We start from the raw sequence: 25,152 nt of genomic DNA on the forward strand, positions 1-25,152 counted from the left end.
TTCTCCCGCTGGGTTGCGGGAAAAGAAATTGAATGTGACAGCCATATTTAGCCACATTGCCGTAGTCAATGTATAACAGCAAAACCTTTGACAATTGCATTTTTCGTAATGTAAAATAGGGAATACATTTGTAAGAATATTTTTGAATAAATAAAAAAGATGTTGTTTATAACAAGAAGAAAAAATATTCAAAGTTCACAAATTAAAATTTGTATATTTTTCATTTTGTGATGCGTAGTGACGACAGGAGCCTCATGTAGGAGGATCACCACAAGAATGACCACGCAATGGGCGGATTTCCAATGAGAATCGAAAGTTCTTGCATGCAAGTCTCCTCCAGCATGCATACAGATCGGGCTGAGGGCAGGATAAGGATTACAGTCAGTTATTTTTTTTTTTGCAGGAGGGAGCAGGAGACAGTTACAGCCGAAGAAAGGGAGTGAGCTTCGCATACGTGAAGAGCAGCTGTTCAGAATGAACAAAAGAGTGTTCAAAAAGAAATACAAAACTTGACGAGTAAGCACATGCAACAGGGGGAGTGCTCATGGGAGTTTACAAAGGTAGAGAAGGAGGAACTAACCAAAGAAAAGCAGCCATTTACGAAGGTCAGTAAAAAAAGCAAATTAGAAAGATGGGCGGTGCTTAAAGACCATATCTAAAGATAGCATGTGTCGAACAGACAGCACATGCGCTGCCTAGGCGAGACCTAAAAAAAACACAACAAAATTAGAGTTCTGATGTCAATAAGCCTTCAACATGTGAACATACTAAAACAGACATAAGTTGTCCACAGTTCCTGTATTCAGAACACAACAAACTTGAGGTTCGGATGACAATGAACCTATGACATGTGAAGGCAAGTGATAATTAAGCTAAACAAACCAAGCTTGTTAAGGTATGCAAGTAACAACAAATATCAGCTGAAGGAAGGGATGCCATGGTTGTGAATTGCGGAAAGATCCAAGTATGCAAATTCACAGACAGTAATCCATTACCAAACGATTCGACTAGGGCTATTATTTACAGTATCAGAAAGCACAAAATCAATTGACATAACATATTACATCAACCCTTGAAAGCACATTAAAAAAAAAATAATAATCAAAACAAAATCTTGCTTTATTCGATTCAGAAGTATCAGATCATAAAAGCACAATGCATTTAAAACAGATAAAATATAATAAATAAAATAAAATATTATACGAATATTAAGAACAACAATGCATGATACAATGAAATGACAATCAAGGCGTGGTAAAAGTTTAAATACAATTGCTATGAGGCGTTACCCTGCATGCTCATTCTGAAGCGAACTACCCCTTTAAAAAATTTAACAATATGATCAATAAAAATTGTTTCATCAAGAAGTAGCAATTTTATAAAAGCGGGTCGACATTGTCTCAAATCTAGCCGTTTCAAGATGGGCAAAATCCATTTATTTCTAAGAGTATAAAAATTACAGAAAAAGAAAATATGAATTGTTGACTGGGCCGATGTATCATCACATGGACATGGACACAAGGTATGGGACCAGTCATTTATCTCAGGAAAGGTCACCATAATGTGAAAGTTGCGCAAACGAAGGCGTGTCAACAGCATCCTATCATAGTTGCCTAATGTAGAGGATAAGTAGGGTTGTAGCCCAAATTGTGTCAGGAGTAGTTGATGTTCCCTGACAATCGATTTCATAACATTAGCAGACAACCTAATCGTCTCCAAATGGTCTAGGCATAGTGATTTCAATTACTTCCTGGAAACTAGAGACAGGCAAGCAGGGTTGACATAAAACTCAGGATGACCAAAGTCATTCATAAAGTTTTTTAATAAATGCTAGCCATGGAATGCGGGATGCCTGCTGCAGATTTTGACAATCCTTAACCACTTCCATGCTCATGACGGCTCCCGGCCGTCATGAGTCACGGTAGTCGTGTGCTCATGACGGCCGGGAGCCGTCCGACCATTGCCGCTCCGCCCACGCGCAGCAAATTCCCCCGCCTGTGCAGGCAAATTAATTAGTGGGCGGAGTGCGGACGGCTCCCGTCACAAGCACACGCCCACCGTGATTTATGACGGCCGGGAGCCGTCCTGAGTACCTGGGCGCCACGCCCAGTCCTGACCCCCCTCGCACCGCGGCAGAATTTGCCACGCGTGCAAGGGGTTAATCACGTCCCGATTGAGCCCAGTCGTGGTGCTGGTCCAGACCTTATGCCAGAGTAGAACTGGCTACATTTTAATAAGATAGGCCAAGCTCGGCATGACATATGTATGTAGCTGTGCAGTTCGGGACGGCTAAAAGATAATTTAAGAACCTGTTCTCAGCCAACTGTAAGGGTTCAGTGTTTACATAACCCCATATGCCTGTGCCATACATTGCTACAGGAATACATTTAACTTTATAGATGGTCAACAAGTCAGCAATAGGGCGCTTGCCAAGTTTCCTGGAGAAGTTAATTAGGGCTCCTATAGCTTTCGCAAACAATTTTCTTGTGGTCATGGCTATGCTCCATGTACCCCGCTTATCAAACACAATGCCAAGATAAGAAAAATAATTGACAAACTCGAGTTTTCTGTCGTCTATCAAGAGGTCTCCAAACTTAACCAACGGTTTACTGCATTTCATAACAAAAGTTTTGGTAATGTTAGCTTTAAGATCGAGCCTAGACATAAATGACATAAAACTCGCAACAATTTTCTTCAGGCCCAGCGGGGTTCTGGATAAAAGAAAGGCATCATCTGAATTTAGCAAGGCTCCAATTTGCCGGGTGCCGATACTGGGTAAGTTCTGGCCTTCCTTCGCCAAAGTAATACCCAGACTGTTTATGTAGAAGGTAAAAAGGAGGGGGGCCAACACACAGCCGTGCCTTACCCCCTTCCTAACAGGGAAAGTGCGACTACGTTCACCTGCAAGCCCGTAACGGACACTTGCCTTAGCGTCTAAATAAGACTGTTTAAAAAAGTTGATCAATGGTGCTTCCACCCCCATAAGCTCTAAGATACCCCAAAGTTTCAGATGGTTAACACAATCGAAGGCTGAGCTTAAATCGACAAAACACAAGAAGAGACAACCTTGTTTGGCCCTAGTATATTTTCCCCATATAAGGCTCAGATTTAAACCCTGCTCGATAGTGCCAAGCCCTTGACGAAAGCCATACTGGAACTCAGAAAGAACACCCCTGTTCTCCGCCCACATCTGAAGTCTATACAGGACGACACGCCCGGCCACTTTTACGATGGAATCTAAGAGTGATATAGGTCTATAACAGGCCGGGTCATTGCGGTTGCCTTTTTTTAAAATAGGGACAAGTATGGACTCTGTCCAAGTAGGAGTAAATCCCTGTGTGCGGCAAGCTTTTAAGACCATGGTGAGTAGGGGGCCCCATAATTGAGGACAGGATTTAAACAAGTCCACCGGAACACTATCAGGTCCAGGGGCTCCCCCCCCCCACACTGTTGTTTATTGACGCAATCATCTCCTCCACATTAAAGTAGATTTCAATTGGGAGGTTACTTGTGTAACTAATATTTTGCTCCTCACACTGTATAGAATCGAAGTTATCACAATATAGCCTAGAAAAATAGGTTACCCAATGGTCCTCCTCAATCCTGATTTCAATGCTCGGGGTATTTATGGGCGCCAGGAACGGGGCATTGACAGCCTGCCAAAAGCTTTTAGTATCTTTAACTCTGAGGCCTTCTTAAGTGACAACCATAATTCCGTTCTAACACCCTCTTTACGGGCCTTAAGTGATTGTTTATTCATAGTTCTTGCGCTTCTTATAATTTCCTGATCCCGTGGGGATTTACATAAGGCGGCTTTCAAAACTGCATGGGCTTTACTACATTCAGAGTCAAACCAACCTGTCTTGACAAAGTTACTTTTTTTTTAGTCAGATAACAGATTGAGATGTTTAGACTGTGTAATATTACTAAAGGAATTAAGGATGTCCCGATCCGTAACGGACTCATCCAAACAGATAGCAAAATCTGTTTTGAAACTGTCCAAGATCAGCTTGGTTAACTTCATTGGGTCTGCTCCCTTCCACTTAATGGTATAGCCGTTAGTTCTGTTTAAGGCAATACCCTGCCATGGAATGGCCGGATTACCCTCTGTAAGCACGATTGCTGGAAGATCCATGGTAACGCTAATGGGGTAATGATCGCTGAATGCAACGGGGTGAATTACAGCGTTTTGTATTCTATCTGCGTATCTATTGGACATTAGAATATGATCAATAGTGGAGGGCAAACCACGACCAATAAAAGTGCCAGTAAACGGAACAGGTGGTGTGCATAGATTGTTCACAAAGCCCAAATCCAAGGTATACTTAATCACATTTAGATTATCCCCAAGAGGGAAGTGCAAAAAATGGGAAGTATCTACCTCATCGTCCAGTATCAAACCGCAATTACCATGTCCAGCATAGTTACAGGGACAAGCACATTCATTTAACACAATGAAGACCCCAGAGTCGAGTATAGTATCAACAATCACGGTCCAATAAGATGTGACTAAATCGTAAAGTTAAACTTGCAAATAGGACATGCTACTAATATAGCCTGCATGTCCTAGTGCAGCCCTCGTGGCCCAACCCGATGGATTGCGGTCCGTACATTTGAAATACACGGCGGTAAGTATAATGTGAGCGGAAGGGGCAAAGAACTGAGGGATCAGTTTGCATTTTTTTTTCTCTCCACGCACCCAACAAAATGATCATGCAGCCATGTTGAAATTCAAGATGGAGTTGGACCTCGTTTGTCCAATCTCATAGAAGCATCCTTTTTTAGAGTACAGTGAAATATTTTTTGAGGCAAAAATGTAATAATGCTATGCAGACATTATTTATTAATAAAAACAGCTCTTACAGTAGCTATTGTAGTAATTATAAATGGTGCTTTTGAAGACATGCTGTTCTTGGTGAACTCTGGTAGAAGATTCCCCTTCCAAATGTAACCTATTCAAGGTTATTACTATCTGTGGCTCCTTAGGCCTGTTCATTTAATAAGTTTGCCATTGTTTTGTGTGCAACTAGATTTGTACTGTCAAATCCGCTGACATTAGGCCAATAGAGGACTAATTATTGATTTATTAATATGGTTGCATTTTATTGCCCTATGATTAGTTGAGCCTATGAGACCTAACTCACTTAATGTTGTCAACGTAACTTTTGCTGTGTATTTTCCTATAAAAAGGGCTTGTTTTGGTGGCGAGTCATGAGTCTGCCTTCAATTGAGAGTGAACCATTGTCGATCCGTCTCTTGTTTAGGACTTCGAATTATTTTCTTTGAGGCTTGACACTGTTAGACCTTCTGTCGCATTTGACTTAACAATATGCTAATTCCCTAGACATGATATAATATGCATTTTGACTGATTTTGAGGTCAATCTTGTTTTTGTCTTCTGTAACGAAGTTTAATGATTTAATAAGACTTCATGGTTTCTAACGTTTTCTTAGCCTCAAGAGGGCTTATTTAATTGAATATACTGTTTAATTTAGTTTAGGGGCAAATGTATGCATATGAACTTGGGGCAACACCACCCCTGATCCTGCGAAGGCGCTTTATCTTAGATTATCAGAGAAGCTAGTGTCAATGAAAACCATCGTTAGTAAAGTGAACTTCCTCTGTATTTTAGTACTGCCAGCTCATTCTCTGAATTTTCCATCATGCCCTAAGTACTCTATAAACTAGAATAGTCTTGTACATTTGTTCCTGAAAAACTGCTTATGGGTCGAATTTATAAATACGCCCAAATACCTGAACACTATTAACCCGCAATGTTGCAGATGTTACTATAGCACTATTTCCAAGACCAACAAAGACCCGTTAGTCACACATGAACTGGGAAACTTAGGAATTCTATGAAAGGTCGGGAAGCATGCTTGACCATATTTTAGAAAGACTATCGGGCTTTCCCTTCCAGTTGAGAAACCGTTATTAATTTGAGAGCTAATGTTCCGTTAAGAATGATATCAAACAACCACAATAGACTGTGCGATCACTGGTCAGATTCTCGTTATTAAACGATACGTTTGAAATCCTCTGCACAGACGCTGAAGCTCTTACTAAGTCCGATTTAATACCAAAAATAACCGACCGCGTGAACCCTCCAAATCTTTCTTGGGAGCACTCACATCTGCCTAGCAGTGAGTGACCCCACCTATTGTACTTCAGTCTGCCTCTGTCTCTACTGTTTACAAGAAGCAACAGCAGTACAGAACGTGACGTCATCCCGATGCCACCGAACCCGGAAAAAGGGCATGAAACAATCCTGAAGGTAGCCAGCCCCCGAGGTGCGCCCAACAGGGTACCCTAAACGCTGAATAAATAAAACGTCCTTTACAAAGGGAGTCCATCTAAAATAATTACAAACGTGTTCAATATTCAAAGACCCTCGTAAACTTTTTTTTCTCAGCAAGCTCTCGTATTATTTCATTTGTCACTTGATTATGAATGTGACCACCTACAACATTATTCATATTGTTTAAAAATTGATTATTATATGGGCACTAGAACATCGGTGTCATGAAAAAATAATTAAGGTTGTACCTCTCTGACATGGCTGCTACGTTGTGCTTGGAAGGCAAACAGGGGCTTCTATTTACAGTTGTGAAGGTCCCCTGACTGATGTGGTAGCTGTCTCAATTAATGCCTGTGTGTACAGTCAACAATTTGTTCTCTTAGGCTTTCTTTAGATCATACAAACTACTGTAAAGTCCATGGCTTGTAGCTCGTTGCTTTCGTTTCACCAGATTTCCGTGTACAAAACAGAAATTAACATTGGAAGTGGGGTGTGGGTGTTCAGGCGCGAAAAAGGCAGAGCAGCCGAGAAAACGGCTGGTCCGCCCCGGCGCCAATTTTCAAGTTTCCAAACCGGCGAAGGAGAAACTGCGAGGAAAGAGACGGGGAAACGGTGAGTGGGTCATTAGTGGGAAAATCTGCAGATGCGTCCTTATGTTCGCGTGTGCTGCAGCTAACAGGAGTATTCGGTTTCGCTTTATGACAACATCTTAAGTTGTCATCCTGCGTCTTTCCCGTGATGTGCTCTGATGGAAAAGAGCTGTTTCTTTAGTTCAGTCAGTGCAGTCAGCGCTTGCTATGAAGGTTGAGCAGCAGATCGCATTAGCGTGTTCAATTTGTGATACTGGCTTCATTACTTTTGCTCTTTAATCATAACTCAGCTGTGCCCCTGTTAGATACACTCTAGTCTAGACATTCAGGTGTCAACCACGCTGAGAGCTCCGCGTTAATGACAGCTGGGTACACCACTAATACCTATTGTAATGGATTTAAATGTACGCAGTATGGATCACCAGGCAATTTTAAGACCATTATTATTGTTGTTGCGGCTGTGGTCTACAGCAGAGCACGTGCATTATAAAGAAGGGCTAGAGGAAATCCTAAGGCTCAACCACGGTAGGGGTTTACTGTGGTTCAAGCATGTTCATTGTTGGTTCAATAAATTAGGGCTGAAGCATTTTTGGGAGGCGCGTGCTCAATTGTCTATGGTTTCTAAGAAAATATTAAAATCAACTTTTTGGGCCTGTATTGAAGATAGTGCGCCTCGTAGCTCAGCCATTGGTACACTAACAACATGGTTCCTCTTAACGAAACAAACTTGGGGGCATATCAATAACAACCGGCGATAATTATCTCTAAGCGCACTTAGCGCTAGTATAATTATCGCCGGCTAGCGTGAGTTTTTATCGCTGAGATAGCGTGCTATTAGCAACGCTTATCTCAATAGCGATAAAAATCCTCACGCTAACAGGCTAACGTGAGATTATCGCTGGAAACCCAGCGATAATCTCACGTTACCTTGTTGATAGGGACAGGCAAACTTAGCCATGATATCCTCCTTCCATAGGATATCATGGCTAAGTCACAAAAATACCAGCTGTAAAAAAGCAGAGTTAACCGCGGTTAGCGCTGCTTTTTTTGTCTCTAACAGGATTAGCGACATTCTTGATAATAGGAGAAATGTCGCTTAGCGACATTTCTCCTATTATTTTACTCTGGAACGCCCCCGTTGCATCTCATTAGAGATGCAAGGGGAAGCGTAGAGTAAAAGCGTGCTAACATGCAAATTTGCATGTTAGCACCCTGTTGTTGATAGGGCGCTAGTTTTATCTCTCCTTTTTTGGCTTTTAAAGCCAAAAAAGCAGAGATAAAGCCCTTGTTGATATGCCCCTTAGAGTTTTGAGCCATTTCTGGATGAGGTGCAGCCACAGTTAGCAAAATCCCTATACATGAAATTTCAATATGGAGGCCTCCACATTAATTCAAACTCATCGAAATGGGCTTGCAAACAAGGGGAGGGAAATACTGAGCGCTGTACATTGTGCCAATCTGGTGCAAGAGAAAACGACTTAATTTTAATATTTTTCTGCCCAGTTTACGTAAAATCTAGAAGGAAATGGATTAACGCCATTTGTCGGACATTGGGAATTAGGTCATGCTCTGAGGCAGCAAGAATATTGAGAACTGATACCTCTCAAAAGTTTGTTTTTAGCGTCAATAGGTACTTGTTTGCTGTAGGTCTAGTAAGAGCAAAGGAAGGTTTTGAAACTTTAGTGTATTTTACTTGGAATATTGTCAATACATAAGCTTTGCATTATGTACTACACTTGTAATACTGTTACTATACTAGTTTTGTTCTCACACTTGATGAATTACCAAGGAAACTAGTGGAATGACCTATAAAGTTTATATGTTGCACTTAAAGCACTTGCACTTTTTGAGTTGATTCCTCACCAGGAAGTTTTACTTAAAGGATGCCAGCTATATATTAATGGTCTTTGGCTGACTCTAATGATATTTGTTGTAGCCCCTCAATATGTTTTATTTATTTAACAACCTTAAATTTTAGCTGTATTTATCCGTCTTTTTAAAAAAAAAAGAGGAAAAGGTCTTGTATTTAAAAATATGAATTTTCATACTTATGCAATTGTCTAGCGATACCGTTGGAAATGTTTTAATATTATGATTTGCAAATTGTTGTATAACTTTTATGGATTTTCAAACCGAAATAAAGATTAACATTGAATTGACAGCTGCGTGTTATGCGCCTTTTCTATACTATCCTTTTGTGGGTATCCAGGTTACTGTTGGTTGTACGTGGAATATTAATTTTGGCTTAGGCTGTACGAGGAGTCATTCTTGTACAGGGGTCTCCAACCTTTTCTGTAATAAGAGCTACTTATGTTCAATGAAAATAATTCTGAGCTACTGTTAATAATAGTGTTGTATTAGTGACCACATCAGACAAGATTTCATTAGTAGCCACAAGATGCAAGATTACTTGCAGTGATCAGGCAGGATTATCAGTAGTAGTGTAAAAAAGCTTTATTAATTTGAAATGCTTTTACCAGGGGTAATCGAGAACAGCCTTAGCCCGTGGCATCAAGTTAATAATAGAAGTAATAAGTCTCCCCAAAGCTCCATAATGTAACACTCAAATACCAGCTTTAAATATATTTTTAAAAGCCGACTATTTTTCTCCAAACACCAGCTTAGGAGTGCTGAAAAAAGCACAACTGCCTTTCTTGTATACACATTTGGTATACAAATATTAATTAAAACAAGAAAAAGCATCTCATTTAGTAGTCTGGCTGCACAGAGGAGAGCTACCAGTAGCTCAGGCGCATTGGAGACACCTGTTCTAGTATGATGTGTGTATGGTTATGGAATTTTTGCACAATGTACTTGGATGAAAGGCAGTGGACCACTGCAACTGGGACAAAGCAAGACATAACCCAACAAATGATTGGTGCAGTAGTTGCGTTCTAAGTGGGGTAGTGGATATTAATGTGTTGTGATTTAGTGTTCTGTAATTAAGTGTGCCTTTTAGCTCTTTCCTGAGAGGGAGCAGAAACGCTTGCCTAAGTGGGTAGCAGGCTAAACAGTGTAGGATGCGAGGGTGGAAGGATGTTGTCTTTGTTTTGATCCTCTGTGAGAAGTTTTTCTATGTTGGGCATAAGGCCCACTGAGGTGCAGTTATCGTGTTACTGGGCGCAGTGCATAGGAGTGTTAGAGAGCCATGCAGTTTATGGTTTTTAGTAAGCTGCCGTTTTGAGCAGCTCTGCAGGCATTTGTTAGAGGCAGGAGTGGTGGAGAGATCTGCTGTAATGGACCTTGTTAATATCCCAAATCGGATAGTCATTGAGAAGGCAATAAGTGGCCATAATATGTAGCTAGTCAGGACCTGCAGTAGTGGAATACATTAGAATCCTCAGTTGGCAATCAGTATGTGGCAGATCTCTTCAGTTATTCCATTGTTCAGTCTCTACCAAGGAGAACCACTGACAGAAGTTGAAAAAGAACTCTTCGTAACTCCTATCACAGCTTCTTGATTTTATACATTCCTCTTTGAAGTTACAGAACATGCAATCACTATTGAGAGCATCTCGCGCACTGCTCTTTTGTGACCTCGTGCAGTGTACTCATTTGCAAGCGTTTCTCACACAGTTTGCAAATATCTCCCTCGGCCTCACGTGCTGTGTTCCTTTGCAAACACCACACTTCTGAGTACCACCCACACACATCCAGCTCATACTGAATATCTAACTACGCTCATCATCCGTGTGCTTTTCCCACTCCACATCGGGCTTCTCACAAGCGTACCTGTGTGTGTGTGTGTGTGTATGTATGTATGTCTTTGTCTCTCTCTCTTTGTCTCTCTCTCTTTGTCTCTCTCTCTTTGTCTCTCTCTCTTTGTCTCTCTCTCTTTGTCTCTCTCTTTCTTTGTCTCTTTCTTTGTCTCTTTCTTTGTCTCTTTCTTTGTCTCTTTCTTTGTCTCTTTCTTTGTCTCTTTCTTTGTCTCTTTCTTTGTCTCTCTCTTTGTCTCTCTCTTTGTCTCTCTCCCCCCTAGCATCTGGCAAGCTTTTCGCATTTGTAAGGTTCTCGCTTTGCACCTCACATACGATGCTTCTGTTACACGTGCCTCATAGCTTCGCACGCTTGTGTGCCTCTTAACGTACTGCGTTTGCAAACGTGATAAACTCGCCTTGTGGAGTGTATCGCTGTAAATTTGAGGCAATACGCAAACATTTCGTGGGCAGCAAATAATTCAAAATGGGCCTAAATGTATTTGTGCGTGACCAGTCGAGTTGTGTCCAACAGTAAAGGCAGCAGCTCCAGGACCACTTATCTAGTTCAGATTTGAACACTCGACAAGATTTGTTAAAGCACTCTAGCTCTTCGTCGGGAAACGTAAGCGCTATATAAAGGCACTTTTGATACGATGAGTACTTTTGTCTTAATGAACGTGTTCACATTCACTCGAGGGCATTATGGGGTCATAATGGCTGCTACCTGTTATGTATTACTTATTTTAAGGATGATTACGCTTACAAACGATTCCTGATGCAATTAATTTTCTAGCAGTTTTTCAGAAGTCTGAGAGAATCTGTTCTGTGTTTCTTGCTCTCGTTAGAAAGACAGAGAAGTGGAGGCCATCAGCGCTGAATTTCAACAAGCTTTCAACTGCGAGGCCCCCTTACAGATTTTAGCTAATACATGTGCATACTAAACTTAAAATCATCTCGCTGCCTGATTTGCCCCCTAGCATGCCTTAATGACACACCCTCACAGTTCAGGAAAAATCCTTTTTCCCTTCACTCTGCCCTCACCGCTTTTATTAAAGGGGCTGTAAAATGCGGACATTTCTCAGCCCGCTGCTTCACAGGAGACTCTACAGGCTCTCCTCGGCCAATTAACACCTTAAGCAGGGATGCAGGGTTGTCATGTGCAAGGGTCCTTCTTGATTAAAAAGCACAGAGCTTCTCTAACCTCTAGGAAAACATAACCATGGCAGGTTTATATGGAATCTGAAACTGTTTGCGGTATTCCACTGTATAAAAATGTATTTTGCTTGTGAAATCGCATTTTGGCCTTAGTTACTTTAAAACAATCACTTTTACTCCTATATCTTCAAAAACACTTCTATGTTCATTTTTTTAAAAGGGTCATTGAGTTATTCATAATATCCTATTAATTATATATAAGGTAACAAAAATGCTAATAATGCTTTTTATTGTAACTTTGCAACATGCTGCACAACAGCCGCACTACTCTACATCATAGCTTAAATACGCTAGCAAAGCCAATAGCTCTGACTAAACACTTATAAGATCCCAAAGGCGAGACCTATTGGCTATGCCAATGCTTGTTCTAAATTGGTCTCTTCTTTTGTCAACTCATAATTTTCCTTTCTGCCTACCTAATTTCAATTTTGGATATGCTTTTTATATTCATCTTCTTTCCTCCAAACATTTTTAAAAACCTCCTCTTTGTTTTTGCTAAGGAAAATGTGAGCTTTCTTTTCCTCTAATGCCACAATGTATTTTCTAATGGTCTCATTAAACAGGTTTGTTCTTTATTGTATGCCTGGACAGTGTCTATAACTGTGGGTGATCTAAAGAAATACCATGCAGTATCTTGATCTTCTGCCTTTGAGTCAAGGTTCATACTTTCCTGAAGGGGAACTTTTGAAGGAATCATGTCCTATTTGGAAACATATTTGAAGCATTCTGGTCTATCAGATTAGGTAAGCTGAATGCTACATGCAATTACATATGATAGTGGGATGTGGTGAAAGGCCACCTTGTGTGCAGCTGTAGAAGGTAAGCATGCACATGCATAACAGTCCTTGGCATCTTGTGTCTATTCCTGAACTAGTCTAGAATAAAGATTGTCTTTCGAATAGTCTATAAATGAAGCTTTCAATTTTCTTCAATCAATTGTGTGTGCAGGGGTCATAGTTGCAGGTGTAGATACCAATATCTCTATCACTGGTGTAAAATTGAGTCCAACTAATTCGGTTATGATTACTATATTTACAATTATTAGAGTGACTCCTACAATGATTCTACATCTAGCTTTGGTAAGTAAACACATTTGTCTACATTCAGATCTTAAGTAGGATATAGCAGCAAGCAGATTCAATTGTCTGCCTTAACTTCTACTTGTGCAAAAGAGCAAAACCTTTTTTGAAAATTGACTGTTATTTCATTCAGTTTATGTACAATAATCTTCGGGAGTAATCCCTAGCCCTAATTCATCTTTTTCTAAATGTGTTATGCCTGCTCTTCTACTATTCTGTTCTGATCAATGCTGTTTGTCAGTGTGGCATGCCATGGATTTTCAAACAACTTGGAGCTCAATTAATCTGGACTTTGATTTGAACCATTTGGCACGTTTCTCGCATAGCAAATCCATACAGGGGCTGAGTACCTTTGACAAAGTACTCTTGCTCTCTTGGATCTCCTTAGTGTCTGGTGATCTTCTGTTTAACTTGTACTGCTAGATTGTTTATTCGAAGATGGTTTGCGGTATACGTTCAACTGACACAATTCATCTTGATCGCTTCCTACCACTTGGCCATTCAAATCTCCATATGGGTGTTTCTCTCATCACACTCGTTCCTTCATCTGGGTCATTCAATTTCTCTTGTTATACTCCAACAGTTTCTTCAAAGGGTATTTCCACACCACTGCAATGTTTTGGTAACTTATACTGGTATGAGATCTTTCTGTTCTTCACCTCTATCTTGTTCTTCTGAATGTGCTGTCACATGTGCTCCTGATTTGGCTCAAATAACACTATTTCTTCATATGGTCCCCTTTCTCTGTGCGCGATGCATGCACCCAGTTAAGTATCCCAGCACATTTGACAGCAGTGTTTGTGATCAGAATGACTTGGTAGGGGCCTTTCTAACTTGGCTCAAGCAAGACTTCCACGCATGCTTCTTCACCAAAACCTAGTCACTGGGATTAAGTTAATAGAACTGCTCTTGATGTGGATTGGCAGTGACCGCTTCAACCTGGTGAGAAACAGAACACACCATGTCGGCCAGTCCTTTGCAGTAATCGAGTATCATGTCATCTGTGATGTTCACATGTGTATTTGTAGATACAGCAGGCAATCTCATTGCATGACCCATGAGGATTTCATGAGGTGATAATCCTGTTCTCCTTTCAAGAGTACTTTGAAGACTCATTGGAACCAATGGTAAAGTATCTGGCCATTTCAGAGAAGTGGAGGCACAAACTTTGGCCAGTCGTGATTTCAAGGTTCCATTTACCTATTCCACTACCCCCGAATCCTCTGCACAATAGCTACAGTGTAACCTCTGTTTCACTTGAAGAGCCGCACACCGCATTCTATGGACCTCATTATTAAAATGAGTCCCTCGGTCTGACTCCAGAGACGCTGGAAATCCGTACCTCGGTATGAGTTCACCCAACAGCAGTTTAGCTATAATGAGAGCGATTTCTCCATGTTGGGTATGCTTCCACGTATCAAGAGAAAATGCATACTATAACTAGGATATATCTCAGCTCATTACAAGCTGCCATATTGATAAAGTTCAACGTCATCCTATTAAATGGTCTACCTGATCTTCCTACATGACTCATGATAACTGGCGTTCTATTTCCTACAATCATCTGTTGACATGTTGCACATCTGTGGCACAATTCTTCTGCTAGAACTCTAAATCAGGGATTGAACCAATTTTGCCTACACAGCCTAACCATTGAATCCCTTCTGATGCACGAAGGACCGTGGAAATGTCATGTCATAGGAAACATCAAACTGTCTGGTAATACTGGTCTTCCATCCGCTGAAACCCAAGGGTCATTTTCATCCTGAACACCATGTTCTGCTTCTGAAACCTCTCCTTGCAATCTTTTAATCCCTTCCCAAGTGTCCGCTACAGAGAACGTAGAAAAAAGCCTTGTCCTCACCACATTCATGTGCATATTCTCCTTTAAATGTGTAAGTCACAAGTTCACAACTTTATCTGCATGTCGATTTCCAACTATAACAAAATCATGGCCGGTTCTGTGTGCTGCACACTTAACCACTTCAATTTCCTGGGGCAACTGCAAAACATTCAATAGTTCTTTCAGATAGTCCCCGTTCCAGATAGTAGATCCTGAAGATTTCAAGAAACTCCTTTGTCACCATAACTGCCCAAAGTCATGGACCACACCAAAGCCATGCTGACCAGTTTTAAATATAGTCACTCTCATTTGTGCTGAAAGGCAACATGCTCTCGTAAGGGCAATCAATTCTGCCACTTGTGCAGAGGTAGCACCTCGAAGCCATGAAGCTTCTACCACTTCTTGAATTGTGCAGACTGCATAAGCTGCTCCCAAAGTTCCCTCATTGTATCTTCTACATGAACCGTCCACAAAGATTACATAATCTGTCTCCTTGAGGTTCATCTGTTATGTGTGGTCTTGACGCATAATTCTAACATCTAGGCAATCGTGTTCAGCCTCATCCATCATTTATGTTCCAGGTAATGGTAACAAAGTAGCTGGATTCCGCATGCAACATCTTTTCAACACCACATTTTCAGCAGCAAGTATCTGTTCAGACTTTACAAGTCTTTTGTTCGTCAAATACTGTCTTTTCGTTTGAGTGAGCAAAGTTTCAACAGAGTGACAAACCATCCCTGTAAGAGGATGTCCCATCACTATGCTTCTACATCTCTCAACACTGACACCAACGGCCGCTATTGCGTTATGAAAGACGTGCAATCCTGCGGCATCAGTGTCAAGAGTAGTCGATAAATATGCCACAGGTCTTCACAAATCTCCATGCATCTGAGTAAGCACTGAGAGAGCGCAACCTTCTCTCTCACTGCAGAATCATTTGAACATTTTACTGTAATCAGGTATTCCTAGTGCTGGGGCACAACATAGACTTTCTCCTAACTCTAGGAAAGCTTTCAAGTAATCATCCCATGGAAGCATATCGGGTACATCTTTGTGCGTCTGCCTCTGTAAAGGATTTGCCACTAGGAAAAAGTTTGGTATCCACTGTCTACAGTAGCCAACCATTCCCACAAACATCCTAACTTCCGAGTTTTTGGTGGATTAATTGTTAAGATAGTTCCAACTTTTTCCTGTGACATATTTCTTGTTCTCTACTCAATTATATGTGTAGGAAGCTCAATCTCTAATGTGGACCAAAAAGAGGTATACTGTGTAGAGTCCAGGCAAACACCAAAGGAATTACAAAGGCACAAATGATACCCCAAATGCTCTATTGTGGTAGTGTGGACGAGCAGTTACGCATATCAGAGGGTGGTGCTAAGCATTTATTACATACACAAAGGCAGTAAATGAGACACACACTCAAAGAAATTCCCACATCAATTTATAAAAATAACATATACTTTTACATAAATTTAGATACCAAGATTGGGTAAGTAGTTTTCGAGAGGATTTAAAAAAAATGTTTTTTTTTTTTTTTTTTTTACAGCTTTCAAAAATGGTAACCGTGCATTTTCTGGATCTGCAATGTTATCTTATGGAGGAAAACATGTATTGCATCCGGGCACTTAGCAGCGACTCAAGGGTCTATTTTTCAGAACTTAAGACGATTATGGGGGAAGGTCCAAGGCTACACCAACGGGTTACCTTGGGTGGGGAGCATCGCTCTGGGGCGTCCGGGTGCAGAGGTATGTCGGGTGTCACATTAACTTCAATGGGAGAACAGTCCAGTTACAAAGAAGCTGCAAACAGGGACTGGGGGACCAGTCCAAGGGAGCCCACAGAGGAGCTCGACCCTTGAGATCCTCAGGCAAACAGGGACACCCTTTGCCCACTTCTCCTGGGCTCTGGGGCTTGGGTGTAGTGGTGTCTTTTGGCGCTGGATTCCGGTGCAGGAGTCAATCAGTTTACTTGTAAAGCATGCCTAGTCACCCGTAAGGGTCTCTCAAGGCGCTGGGGGGAGGAGGGGTGAAGCTGGTCCATTCGAAGAGCCAGGTCTTAAGGACTTTCCTGAATTGAGACACTGATGGTGATTGCCGGAGGGGGAGCGGCAGGGTATTCCAGGTCTTTGCTGCAAGGTATGAGAACGATTTTCCGGCTGTCGTCTTGCTGATAAGAGAGATGGTAGCCAGGGCCAGTTGAGCGGAGGTTTCTGGTGGGTGGGTGAAATGTGAGGCGGTGGTTAAGGTACGCAAGTCCTGCGTCTTGTAGAGCTTTATAAGTGTGCATGAGGAGCATGAAAGTGAGATTCTTTTGTTGACTGGGAGCCCATAGAAATCTCTCAAATGGCTGTTGATGTGAATGTTCTGCAGTTTCTTGAGGAGTTTCTGGGTGTTTCCAGCATAGAGTGTGTTGCAGTAATAGATTCTGATCATGTGGGTGACCATCTTTCTGGAATCGGTGGGGATCCACTTGAAGATCTTTTGAAGCAGGCGTAGCATGTGGAAGCAGGATGATGAGACTGCTTTAATCTAGTGGTTCATGGTGTGCGAGGATTCTCCCTCAGTTGGAGGGGGAAGCTCCAGGCGGCGACTGGAAGTCCAGTCTGAGCAAACCCAAGCCTGTGCTTGGCTGTTACCAAAAAGAGGGCGTAGAAGTAAAATCATGGGGGAGGAAGAGGAGGACGACGAGGAGGAGGGAAACTGTCCAGTTATTAGCATTACTAATAAGGAGTCTGTCCTAAAAACTCTATCTCCCCCGCACGGTATTGATAGCGGGGAGTATTGGATAAATTTGGGTGAGGTTGTTTGTTTTATTAATCCCACTGATGCAAAAGTTATACCGACTGGAAGCAAGCATAGAAAAGCTAGAAAAGCTTGCAGATAGTGCTCACACGAATCAGCCGACCCAGTTGTCAGGTGGGCTTTCAGACTACTCGCACACCTGACCAATACATGTCATTGTAGAACTAAGTCTGTCCAGCCAAATAGGAGTGACGGATCCATGACTGTACAGCCTGGAACTTCTGACCCTGGCATAGTGGAAGCACCCCAAATCGCTCCATTGAATCCCCTCGCTTAAGCGTCATAATATGGCGGTTTTGGCTAAGCCATAGGATACAGTACAGGCCGCGAGTAACATTCAGGAACGACTGTTGAACATCCAAAAGGAACCCCCCCCCCCCCCCCCCCCCCCAGTAGACCTAACCACGCATGCAGAAAGTAAAGGAAGGAAGTACACTCACAAGGTGTCCAAAGACAAGAAAATCGGCCTCTGAGAGGTTCACCCGACAAAAACACATTACATCTCCATCCAGAAGCAACGCCTTACACTATTGTGTTGGCCAACGTCCCTACGTTGCCACTTGGAGCCAGGGAACATTGGACAACACTAAAAAAATAAATCGTTACATGTGGTAAGTGCAAGGTCGGTATTATTAAATCTGCTAATTTCAGAGTTTAAAATGGTCAGACGGATTGGCTGGTTAGGAAGATCTAAAAAGTCACTAGAGGGCGACTGCGTAGTAATAATAACTTTTGGGTCACCAGATCTAGTCCAAACAATACTAGATAGGGTGGGCAACTGGTCAATAGAACAAACAGGGATCAATAGTCTACCATTGGGTTATTTTTACAATCCACTGGGCCCCACACAGTTTTTATCATGGGAAAACAGAGGAGGGAGGTGGAGACAACATAGATGTACTATCCCAGTGAATAACTTCTACTATGTCCTCAATACCCTAGATGATAATGACTGACTAAAGCCATTAAATGGGGGCTCAGTTGTCAAAAGGGATACATCAAGGGGCAACACGATTGTAGTATCATCTACCACTCAATTGGTAGTGCAAGAGTCCGTAGATCCTACGCCATCGCATTTGCCAAATGTGAGGGAACCCCCCGAGAGATGCACCAAGAGTAGCTCCCCAGTCAACCGAAGAGATACAAGTAAACCATCAGCCACAGCACAAGTCCCTACTGGTAACCCTGCGCCCCTGGGTCAAATGGCGGAGGAGGTAGAGGGAGTGTGAGGAGTGCAAAGTGAGGAATTACATGGAAACTCTAATATTTGTATTGAAGAAGGTTTACCACTGCAGGTGTATAAAGGACTGGGACTGGCTTACGGCCCTTGGGTAAGAAGACTAGAGGCCCTAGTCAGCCATTGAATGAGTCAACTTAGCTCCAAATATTATCCTGGAACATTGCAGGCCTCTCTTCCAAACTAGATAACCCGGAGTGGGGGGGCATTCATACAAGATAACAACATTTGCATGTTCCAGGAAACTGGGCCAGGGAGGCTACCCACAGACTAGGCTACGCAACTTTTAGCATAGCTGTCACACGCGGGGGAAGGGGAAGATCAGCGGGGTCCTTCTCACCTGGATTGTTTCACACCTAGGATGTTCAGTGAAACAGGTAGAGACATTCTCTAGTGACATTCTTTGTGTTATTTTGAGTTTTTCTGCCAGTGTAAAGATAGCAGTGATTAATATTTACTCCCGTCCAGTAGGGTATGGCCAAGAGTCTGCTACTCTTGATCTTCTATCACCCTTTTTGCCTACCATCCTTGATAACAATTTGATAATTTTGGCTGGCGACCTAAATTGTCAGTATGAACCCTTGAAAGATTGGATGTGGGTAACCCCAATGAAGAGGACTTGCATTGGGCCATTCCAGAGCCCATTGCCCCGCCAACTCGGGCTTGGACACCACTGGTAATTCAAATGAATACCATTTTCATTGAATCACTCCCTCAGGGCATGTAATGGGCATTCTAAATCTGATTCCCTGGCAAATTTCACCTATAATAAACCGGGTTGCCCCTCTATCCTAGATTATATTCTGGTGAACACTACATCATGGCATCGGGTAATTGATATTAAGATAGAGCCCAGACAGGACAGTGATCATAATGCCTTGATTCTTGAAATGGTTTTGCCACATACCGGGGATGCTCCTAAGGGCCATTTCCTAACTGCCTCTGGGTTAACCCTAACTAGTTGTAGGAGGAGAGTAAGATGGGGTACACTTTGCCAATCGCAAGAAAAGCTAGCCTCCCTCTATCCAACCGTCATTCCATTTCTGAAGGTTGCAAAACAATTGAGGGGGACTGTTGATTTTTTTTATTTTTTTTTGTAGTTCATTTAATGATATTGAGGAAAACCACCAAGGTCTAGTAGCTGCCCTGGGCAGTATTTATTTCCCTAATATACGATCAAAGGAAGAGGGGGCACCTGGGCACCCCTGGTATGATGGTAACTGCCGCAAGGCCAAGCAAACCCTTGTCTTAGCCATTAAATCCAACAACAAGTTGCAAATAAAGACTAAGCGGTTAGTCTACAAAAATATTAAACTGGCAAAAAGAGTCTGAGAAACGCATTAAGCATTAGGGATATGAGGACTATTTGGAACCTAATTAATACAGGTTCCATAGAGGGTAAAACAGCAATTGAACCAAAACTAGGGGCAGAAGTTTGGAAGGCCCACTTTCAGTGCTTATATTCTAGGGTAGAGGGCGATGCAGGCCAAACTATAAAAGAATGTTTGCACCAACAGTTTTCTTGCTCCGATACCCCAGAAATCTCCTTAAAAGAGATAACGGATGCTATAAGTCGAGTTATTCCTGCAAAGGCCCCGGGTATAGACAAGATCCCTGGAGATGTTTTTCGTACTGATCCTAGTCTGGGCCCTGTACTTATGGACCCTATTCAATGCTATTGTCCAGGGAATGGCGAGCCCTATGACTTGGTTGGGGGCAGAAATCATCCCGATCTATAAAAGTGCTCACCCCTCCATCCAGCAAATTATCAGCCCATCAGTCTCCTTGATGTCACCCAGAAAATATACGCATGAGTGCTGCTGGATCGATTACAGAATTGGATGGAAGAATATACTATTCTTAGCCCATATCAGGCCGGTGTTAGAGCAAAAATGTCCACTATCGACCAAATCTTCAGGTTGCAATTACTGCACTGGAAGACAGTCACCTTGGAGGGTGGCTGCCTCTATATGATCTTTGTGGACTTAAAGTCGGCTTTCGATTTAGTTCCAAGGGAGAAATTATGGGCTATCCTTTTAGACCTAGTTACCCCCCATATCTCTGCCACCATTTGAAAAGACTACATGAGCATAACTTTGCCCAATTTAGGCATGGGGAAAAATGGAGAGCTCACTGACCACATACCTATAGACAGAGGTGTACGACAAGGGTGCGTATTGGCCCCGACCCTCTTCTATTTATTTATTAATGGCCTAGTGGAGATCCTGGCAATGGGGAGGGACACAGATGCTCCAAGGTTGGCGGGCCTCAAGGTACCAGCCTTGATGTTCGCCGACGATACCCTGCTGCTGTCAAAGTCCCCTATGGGAATACAGAGGGCCATGGACACTTTCCACTCATTTTGCAAGAGTAGGGGCCTGGAGATAAATACTCAGAAAACTAAATATATGGCTTTTAATGCAGGCTACTCTACAAAACCCAATCCCCAAGTTAGATGGGCATTTTTAGAGAAAGTTTTTGTTTGTGAATACTTCGGATTGTCACTCACCTAGAAAATGGGGTGTACAAATAAAGAAGGCAAGTTTAAAACTGACCCAGACAACGGGGGGGGGGGGGTTAGCAAAGATGCAAAGGAAGTGTACATACAAAACGATTGGGCTGGTGTTGGAAATGTATAAGGTACAAGCCAGAGGAGCTGCTTTGTATGGGGCAGAAATCTGGGCCCATTTGGCCATCTTTCTAAGATTGAGAATTCCTTTGCCAGACAACTCCTGGGTCTCCCCAAAAGTACGCCGCTTCGAATGGATCTTGAAGTTTGCTTGATTGCAGTAGAGGTCACTCTCAGATCCTTGTTATATTGGCATCGCCCATGGAGCACCCCAGAATTATCTGCTTACAGAGAGGAACTGAGGGAAGTAGTAAACCTTGAAATATACCAGAAAGGAGCGGAGTGATATTACATATTCTAAACAAATAAATGCTGTAATCCAAAGTAAATTTTTTGTTCTTTGTTTTTATTTTATTTTATATTCATTATATTTCTTTCTAAAGTTCTTCCTTGATTGTTACCCAATTAATCTAATGTTCAGTAGTATTCCAATCAGCTAGTACATTAGTTTGTACCTGAACAAACTCATGTAAAACTATTCCATAGCATTCAATCAATTGTCATAATTACAGATACAAATTTTTTTACATAAATTCTCAGAGACTATTGGTCTCCCAGGTGGGTTGAGTCTGGACTTATGCACCTTAGGTAAAGTGTAAATAAAAGGGTAGGTTGGGTTTTTCACATGTAAATATCTGAATTCTGCTTCATCTATTAATCCCTCCTCTTTCCATAAACATAACCTCTCAAGAATATGTCTATTGGCTGATCCCAAAGGATTAGTAAGCAACTTTACATAGCAACTAGAATCACTCAATTGACTGTTAATTTCTGCACAGTAATCCATTCTATCCATCACCACAATGTTTCCGCCCTTATCGGCTTCGCGAATGACAATATTCCTATCACTTTTTAAGCTTTTAAGAGCTGCTCGTTGTTCACTGGTTAAGTTGTCCTTAGTTTGTAAATGCCAACCACCCCTTCGTTTCTTATCTTCCAATTTTATGAAATTCTTCTTTAGTTCGTTTAACAAACATTTCAATAGCTGCAAATTGGGTACCCTGTGGAATGAACTTAGATTTCATTCTAAGTTCACTAGTGCAGCTATAATCCATTTGTATATTTAACAATGAGGCGACATCGTCTATTCAAAACCTCTCCCCCTCAGTCAGTGACATAAACAATTGAACATTACACAAATCTGCAGTAGTCATTTCTGAACTTTTAAAGTCAGATTTAACATTAAAATTCCTTTCAAGTGTAGAGAGAGAACTTTTCAATTTTAATAATCTAGCAAATTTAAATAGATCAATTTCCAAATCAGTATAATTACATTCATTTCTAGGACAGAATGACAGACCCTTCTTAAGCACGCTCAATTCTTCTGATTTCAACATTCTTGTAGATAGATTGATAACCTCCAATTCCTCAACCTCCTCTTGATTATCAATTTGGTCATCATTCAATCCCATATCTACTTCCTGTTCTTGTCCTGACTGCGGGTCCCAATCCTTGTACCTCCTGTGCTTCCTCCCCCTTCTTTTCATGTAATGGCTTTCGTTTTCCCCCTTTTTATCCTCATAATTTCCTCGGAAAAAGAGGAATTTGATGCGGGTACACCCCCCACTGCACCTACTAATAATGGTTCATCAGTCGAAGAAATACTCGAACTACTATAATGGACCGAGCTCAAATCGCCTTGATTTAGATTATCTCTAGCTTGCATCGATTTTGGAGCTTCATCATAGCCTTTAGCAAATGTGAAGACTCTACCTTGATTATAATCTCTGTCATCCCTGCGCAATTTACTCAGCTTTTTATCTTAAATTTGCAATTGATGTTTGTTAATAACATCCTTCAAAATGACATTTTTATCTGTAAGCTCCAAAATCGATGCAAGCTAGAGATAATCTAAATCAAGGCGATTTGAGCTCGGTCCATTATAGTAGTTCGAGTATTTCTTCGACTGATGAACCATTATTAGTAGGTGCAGTGGGGGGTGTACCCGCATCAAATTCCTCTTTTTCCGAGGAAATTATGAGGATAAAAAGGGGAAAAACGAAAGCCATTACAGGAAAAGAAGGGGAGGAAGCACAGGAGGTACAAGGATTGGGACCCGCAGTCAGGACAAGAACAGGAAGTAGATATGGGATTGAATGATGACCAAATTGATAATCAAGAGGAGGTTGAGGAATTGGAGGTTATCAATCTATCTACAAGAATGTTGAAATCAGAAGAATTGAGCGTGCTTAAGAAGGGTCTGTCATTCTGTCCTAGAAATGAATGTAATTATACTGATTTGGAAATTGATCTATTTAAATTTGCTAGATTATTAAAATTGAAAAGTTTTTTCTCTACACTTGAAAGGAATGTTAATGTTAAATCCGACATTAAAAGTTCAGAAATGACTACTGCAGACTTGTGTAATGTTCAATTGCTTATGTCACTGACTGAGGGGGAGAGGTTTTGAATAGACGATGTCGCCTCATTGTTAAATATACAAATGGATTATAGCTGCACTAGTGGACTTAGAATGAAATCTAAGTTCATTCCACAGGGTACCCAATTTGCTGCTATTGAAATGTTTGTTAAACGAACTAAAGAAGAATTTCATAAATTGGAAGATCAGAAACGAAGGGGTGGTTGGCATTTACAAACTAAGGACAACTTAACCAGTGAACAACGAGCAGCTCTTAAAAGCTTAAAAAGTGATAGGAATATTGTCATTCGCGAAGCCGATAAGGGCGGAAACATTGTGGTGATGGATAGAATGGATTACTGTGCAGATTAACAGGCAATGGAGTGATTCTAGTTGCTATGTAAAGTTGCTTACTAATCCTTTGGGATCAGCCAATAGACATATTCTTGAGAGGTTATGTGTATGGAAAGAGGAGGGATTAATAGGTGAAGCAGAATTCAGATATTTACATGTGAAAAACCCAACCTACCCATTTATTTACACTTTACCTAAGGTACATAAGTCCAGACTCAACCCACCTGGGAGACCAATAGTCTCTGAGAATTGATGTAAAAAATGTTGTTTCTGTAATTATGACAATTGATTGAATGCTATGGAATAGTTTTACATGAGTTGGTTCAGGTACAAACTAATGTACTAGCTGATTGGAATACTACTGAACGTTAGATTAATTGGGTAACAATCAAGGAAGAACCTCAGAAAGAAATATAATGAATATAAAATAAAAATAAAGAACAAAAAATTTACTTTGGATTACAGCATTTATTTGTTTATAATATGTAATATCACTCCGCGCCTTTCTGGTATATTTCAAATTTTGTGTATTCAAGTGGCTTTTTACGGTGGGCCACTGGAAGTGAGCAGGAGACTATTAACTAGAGGTAAAGATATCAATATATGAAATATTACTCTCTGGTGCACACACAGTTCAGCCCTCGTCGTTTCAATCATCGAAGTAGTAAACCTACAGGGTGCAAGTAAAATTCCCTGGCTGGTCCAGCGTTAAACATCTGGGGGATTTGCACTGGTCACCAGTGGCCCAAAGAGTGAAATTTAAGGCCCTCACGATGGCCCATTCAGCTGTCTATGGCCGAAGGCCCCTTTATTTAAGGAAGCGGTTTAGTTTCTATACTCCACGAAGACATCTGCGTCTGCCTCACAGTGCTTAGCTCTGATCCCTCGCTTTTAGCGGACAAGGATTTGAGGGAGCTCGCTATCCTTTAAAGCGGCTGAAGCGTGGAATTCTTTCCCTAGAACTGCGCATCATCCACAACCCTTTCATGTTTAAGAAAAGACAAAAAACTCTGCTCTTTGCCTAATAACAATCTCCCCCAGTTCCA

At 41.5% G+C, this 25,152-nt stretch overlaps 1 protein-coding gene across 2 annotated transcripts in view; it reads left to right on the forward strand.

Moving 5' to 3' along the window:
* The window catches only part of SMC2 (structural maintenance of chromosomes 2), a 482,587-nt gene that overhangs the window by 35,284 nt on the left and 422,151 nt on the right, over positions 1-25,152 (forward strand). Inside the window, exon 1 of one of the 2 annotated variants that reach the window (XM_085641248.1) lies at positions 6,797-6,910. The exons of the other annotated variant lie outside the window; for it this stretch is intronic. The gene's annotated coding sequence lies outside the window, so the exon portion shown is untranslated. Of the gene's footprint in view, positions 1-6,796; positions 6,911-25,152 lie in introns of those variants that run through there. 2 annotated transcript variants of the gene reach the window in all.

Source organism: Triturus cristatus, chromosome 2_2 (assembly GCF_964204655.1).
Source record: "Triturus cristatus chromosome 2_2, aTriCri1.1, whole genome shotgun sequence".
Lineage (NCBI taxonomy): Eukaryota > Metazoa > Chordata > Amphibia > Caudata > Salamandridae > Triturus > Triturus cristatus.